This window comes from Drosophila miranda, assembly GCF_003369915.1.
Source record: "Drosophila miranda strain MSH22 chromosome Y unlocalized genomic scaffold, D.miranda_PacBio2.1 Contig_Y1_pilon, whole genome shotgun sequence".
NCBI classification, from domain to species: Eukaryota; Metazoa; Arthropoda; class Insecta; order Diptera; family Drosophilidae; genus Drosophila; species Drosophila miranda.
This window is the reverse complement of record NW_022881603.1, coordinates 14,889,636-14,895,635: the sequence shown is the minus strand read 5'-3', so window position 1 is coordinate 14,895,635 and position 6,000 is coordinate 14,889,636. Positions and strand designations below refer to the sequence as shown.

Genomic DNA, 6,000 nt, shown 5'->3' with positions numbered 1-6,000 from the left:
TTCTTTATCAGCATCAATAGCCGAGTCGATTGAGCCCTGTCTGTCTGTCCGTCTGTCCGTCTGTCCGTCCGTCCGTCCGTCTGTCCGTCTGTCCGTCCTCTTCAGCGCCTAGTGCTCAAAGACTAGAAGAGCGAGAGCAACGATGTGTTGGATCCAGACTTCTGTGATATGTCACTGCTACAAGAATATTTCAAAACTATATCTTCTAGAGTGCAAAATCTGAACCAGATCGTATTATTATTATAGCCAGAATCAAGAAAACAATTTCATTCTTTCTCGCTCTGTCTCTCTCTAACACACAGGTTCCATGGTCGGTTTTGCCAATTGCAAAATATGAGTTCAAGGATCTCAGAACCTATAAGAGCCAGAGCAACCAAATTTGGTATCCACACTCCTGTGATATCGGACCTTGACCATTTTGTGTCAAAATTTCGCCACACCCCCTTCCGCCCCCGCAAAGGACGAAAATCTGAGGCATCCACAAATCTCAGAGAATATTGAGGCTAGAGTAACCAAATTTGGTATCCGCACTCCTTTAAGATTTCACTATAAAACGTATATCTCAGAATTTCGCCCCACCCCCTTCCGCCCCCACAAAGGACGAAAGTCTGTTGCATCCACAATATTGCACATTCGAGAAAACTAAAAACGCAGAATCATAGATAACGACCATATCTACGTGGCTACGCAGCGCCCGACGTCACGCTCAGACTGATTTTCTGTCTCTCTCTCACGCACTCTTTGTCGTGTCGTTTAATATTAGCGGCGTCTGCCGGAGGAGAGCCATACTGACTTAGTATCGGGTATAACTGTAGAGTTGCGGTGTCCGCAGCAACTCACAACGTTCCCCCTCGTTTTTGTTTCGATTTGTTGATATCAACATAATTTGTAGCTTTTCCTATATGATGTCCGTTTTAGAGAGCTTCGCGTAGGTAGATCTCTGTCGTCCCCATTCGACCTCACTCACGTATATCCTGGGGGAGCTTTTAACCTTTCCCAATCAGGACTCCCCCCACACCCAAGCCCACGCCCACGCTCACTCATGCAAAGGTCTCTCAAATTGCAGAATGCAAAATTCATTGCAGCTCATCAGCAGCAGAAGCAGAGCAGTAGCAGGGTTGCCAGCAAAGGGCGCACCAGCTACAGCATTAGTAATAACAGTAACAGCATGCGAAGGAGAAAGAAAAGTGAAATGAAAGCGAAAGAGAAAGAGAACCAAAGTGGACTCTAGGCAGGGCCAGGCCAGCAGCGGGCCCCCCAGCCAAATGTTGTAAGTGTTGTGCCAGTGTCCAAATCGTGATTGCATAATGAGAGGCCGCTAAAAGTCAAAGTCCAAAGGAGAGATGAAAGAAGAAAAGAGGAGAATAGAAGTAAGAAAAAGTGCCAAGTGTTTGAAAACCAGCAAGCAATATTTCAACTAGCCAGAAAAACCCCAAAGAAAACCGAAAGAGAACCAAGTGAGAGAGAGAGAGAGAGAAAGAGAGAGAGAGAGAGAGAGAGAGAGACAGAGAGAGAGAGAGACAGAGCGAAAGGAGAGTGTGTGCAGGAATGCCCTTCGGTCGCAAGTCTCCGCTGGAGGCGCTGGCCCTCCCCGGTGTGATGCTCGCCTACAAGTACAGCCAGTTCCGGCAGCGTCGCCGCGAGGCGGCCAGCCGACGGGTCACCGAGCGCGAACTCTCGGCGCTGCATCATAAAATCGTAAGTACCCCCCGTAAGCATAGGGAGGCAAAGTCCCTTTTTATACCCGATACTCAAAATGAGTATTGGGGTATATTAGATTTGTGGTAAAAGTGGATGTGTGTAACGTCCAAAAGGAATCGTTTCCGACCCCATAAAGTATATATATTCTTGATCAGCATCAATAGCCGAGTCGATTGAGCTATGTCTGTCTGTCCGTCTGTCCGTCTGTCCGTCCGTCCGTCTGTCCGTCTGTCCGTCTGTCCGTCCCCTTCAGCGCCTAGTGGTCAAAGACTATAAGAGCGAGAGCAACGATGTTTTGGATCCAGACTTCTGTGATATGTCACTGCTACAAAAATATTTCAAAACTTCGCCCCGCCCACTTCCGCCCACACAAAGGACGAAAATCTGTGGCATCCACAATTTTAAAGATATGAGAAAACCAAAAACGTAGAATTGTAGAGAATGACCTTATCTTTAAGACTGCGGAATCTGAATTGGATCGTATCATTATTATAGCCAGCATCAAGAAAACAATTTCATTTATTCTCGCCCTGTCTCTCTCTAACACACACGTAACATAGGCGGCTTTGCTTAGAGTAAAACATTAGCGCCTAGATCTCAGAGACTACAAAAGCTAGAGCAACCAAATTTGGTATCCACACTCCTAATATATCGGACCGAGACGAGTTTGTTTCAAAATTTCGCCACACCCCCTTCCGCCCCCGCAAAGGACGAAAATCTGGGGATATTTAAAAATCTCAGAGACTATTAAGGCTAGAGTCACCAAATTTGGTATCCGCACTCCTGTTAGATCTGACTATAAAACGTGTATCTCAAAATTTCGCCCCACCCCCTTCCGCCCACACAAAAGTCGAAAATCTGTTGCATCCACAATATTGCACATTCGAGAAAACTAAAAACGCAGAATCATAGATAATGACCATATCTATCAGACTGCTGAATCTGACTCAGATCAGATCATTTTTATAGCCAATAGGAACAAATCAATTTGCAGTGGCTACGCAGCGCCCGACGTCACGCTCAGACTGATTTTCTGTCTCTCTCGCACGCACTCTTTGTCGTGTCGTTTAATATTAGCGGCGTCTGCCGGAGGAGAGCCATACTGACTTAGTATCGGGTATAACCGTTGAGTTGCGGTGTCCGCAGCAACTCACAACGTTCCCCCTCGTTATACCCGATACTCAAAATGAGTATTGGGGTATATTAGATTTGTGGTAAAAGTGGATGTGTGTAACGTCCAGAAGGAATCGTTTCCGACCCCATAAAGTATATATATTCTTGATCAGCATCAATAGCCGAGTCGATTGAGCCATGTCTGTCTGTCCGTCTGTCCGTCCGTCCGTCTGTCCGTCCCCTTCAGCGCCTAGTGCTCAAAGACTATAAGAGCTAGAGCAACGATGTTTTGGATCCAGACTTCTGTGATATGTCACTGCTACAAAAATATTTCAAAACTTCGCCCCGCCCACTTCCGCCCACACAAAGGACGAAAATCTGTGGCATCCACAATTTTAAAGATATGAGAAAACCAAAAACGTAGAATTGTAGAGAATGACTATATCTTTAAGACTGCGAAATCTGAATTGGATCGTATAATTATTATAGCCAGAATCAAGAAAACAATTTCATTTTTTCTCGCCCTGTCTCTCTCTAACACACACGTAGCATAGCCGGCTTTGCTTAGAGTAAAACATTAGCGCCTAGATCTCAGAGACTATAAAAGCTAGAGCAACCAAATTTGGTATCCACACTCCTAATATATCGGACCGAGACGAGTTTGTCTCAAAATTTCGTCACACCCCCTTCCGCCCCCGCAAAGGACGAAAATCTGGGGATATTCAAAAATCTCAGAGACTATTAAGGCTAGAGTAATCAAATTTGGTATCCGCACTCCTGTTAGATTTGACTATAAAACGTGTATCTCAAAATTTCGCCCCACCCCCTTCCGCCCCAACAAAGGACGAAAATCTGTTGCATCCACAATATTGCACATTCGAGAAAACTAAAAACGCAGAATCATAGATAATGACCATATCTATCAGATTGCTGATCAGATCATTTTTATAGCCAATAGGAACAAATCAATTTGCAGTGGCTACGCAGCGCCCGACGTCACGCTCAGACTGATTTTCTGTCTCTCTCGCACGCACTCTTTGTCGTGTCGTTTAATATTAGCGGCGTCTGCCGGAGGAGAGCCATACTGACTTAGTATCGGGTATAACCGTAGAGTTGCGTTGTCCGCAGCAACTCACAACATACTCAAAATGAGTATTGGGGTATATTAGATTTGTGGTAAAAGTGGATGTGTGTAACGTCCAGAAGGAATCGTTTCCGACCCCATAAAGTATATATATTCTTGATCAGCATCAATAGCCGAGTCGATTGAGCCATGTCTGTCTGTCCGTTTGTCCGTCTGTCCGTCCGTCCGTCTGTCCGTCCCCTTCAGCGCCTAGTGCTCAAAGACTATAAGAGCTAGAGCAACGATGTTTTGGATCCAGACTTCTGTGATATGTCACTGCTAAAAAAATATTTCAAAACTTCGCCCCGCCCCCTTCCGCCCCCACAAAGGACGAAAATCTGTGGCATCCACAATTTTAAAGATACGATAAAACTAAAAACGCAGAATCGTAGAGGATGACTATATGTTCTAGAGTGTAAAATCTCAACCAGATCGTATAATTATTATAGCCAGAATCAAGAAAACAATTTCATTCTTTCTCGCTCTGTCTCTCTCTAACACACAGGTTTCATGGTCGGCTTTGCCAATTGCAAAATATGAGTTCAAGGATCTCAGAACCTATAGGAGCCAGAGCAACCAAATTTGGTATCCACACTCCTGTGATATCGGACTTTGACCGTTTCGTGTCCAAATTTCGCCACACCCCCTTCCGCCCCCGCAAAGGACGAAAATCTGGGGCATCCACAAATCTCAGAGACTATTAAGGCTAGAGTAACCAAATTTGGTATCCGCACTCCTGTTGAATCTCACTATAAAACGTGTATCTCAAAATTTCGCCCCACCCCCTTCCGCCCCCACAAAGAACGAAAATCTGTTGCATCCACAATATTGCAGATTCGAGAAAACTAAAAACGCAGAATCATAAATAATGACAATATCTATCAGACTGCTGAATCTGGATAAGATCGGATCATTTTTATACCCAAAAGGAACAAATCAATTTGCACTGGCTACGCAGCGCCCGACGTCACGCTCAGACTGATTTTCTGTCTCTCTCGCACGCACTCTTTGTCGTGTCGTTTAATATTAGCGGCGTCTGCCGCAGGAGAGCCATACTGACTAAGTATCGGGTATAACTGTAGAGTTGCGGTGTCCGCAGCAACTCACAACGTTCCCCCTCGTTTATATTTATACCCGATACTCAAAATGAGTATTGGGGTATATTAGATTTGTGGTAAAAGTGGATGTGTGTAACGTCCAAAAGGAATCGTTTCCGACCCCATAAAGTATATATATTCTTGATCAGCATCAATAGCCGAGTCGATTGAGCCATGTCTGTCTGTCCGTCTGTCCGTCCGTCCGTCTGTCCGTCCGTCCGTCTGTCCGTCTGTCCGTCCCCTTCAGCGCCTAGTGGTCAAAGACTATAAGAGCGAGAGCAACGATGTTTTGGATCCAGACTTCTGTGATATGTCACTGCTACAAGAACATTTCAAAACTTTGCCCCGCCCACTTCCGCCCCCACAAAGGGCGAAAATCTGTGGCATCCACAATTTCGACGATACGAGAAAACTAAAAGCGCAGAATCGTAGAAGATGACTATATCTTCTAGAGTGCAAAATCTGAACCAGATCGTATAATTATTATAGCCAGAATCAAGAAAACAATTTAATTTTTTCTCGCCCTGTCTCTCTCTAACACACACGTAGCATAGGCGGCTTTGCTTAGAGTAAAACATTAGCGCCTAGATCTCAGAGACTACAAAAGCTAGAGCAACCAAATTTGGTATCCACACTCCTAATATATCGGACCGAGACGAGTTTGTTTCAAAATTTCGCCACACCCCCTTCCGCCCCCGCAAAGGATGAAAATCTGGGGATATTCACAAATCTCAGAGACTATTAAGGCTAGAGTAACCAAATTTGGTATCCGCACTCCTGTTGGATCTCACTATAAAACGTATATCTCAAAATTTCGGCCCACCCCCTTCCGCCCCCACAAAGGACGAAAATCTGCTGCATCCACAATATTGAAGAAACGAGAAAACTAAAAACGCAGAATCATAGATAATGATCATATATATCAGTTTGCTGAATCTGGATCAGATCAGATCTTTTTTATAGCCA

The 6,000-nt window shown here is 44.8% G+C and overlaps 1 pseudogene; it reads left to right on the top strand.

Annotated features, from left to right (window-relative positions):
- The first annotated feature begins 822 nt into the window (after window positions 1-822).
- The window catches only part of LOC117190969, a 78,089-nt pseudogene continuing 72,911 nt past the window's right edge, over window positions 823-6,000 (top strand).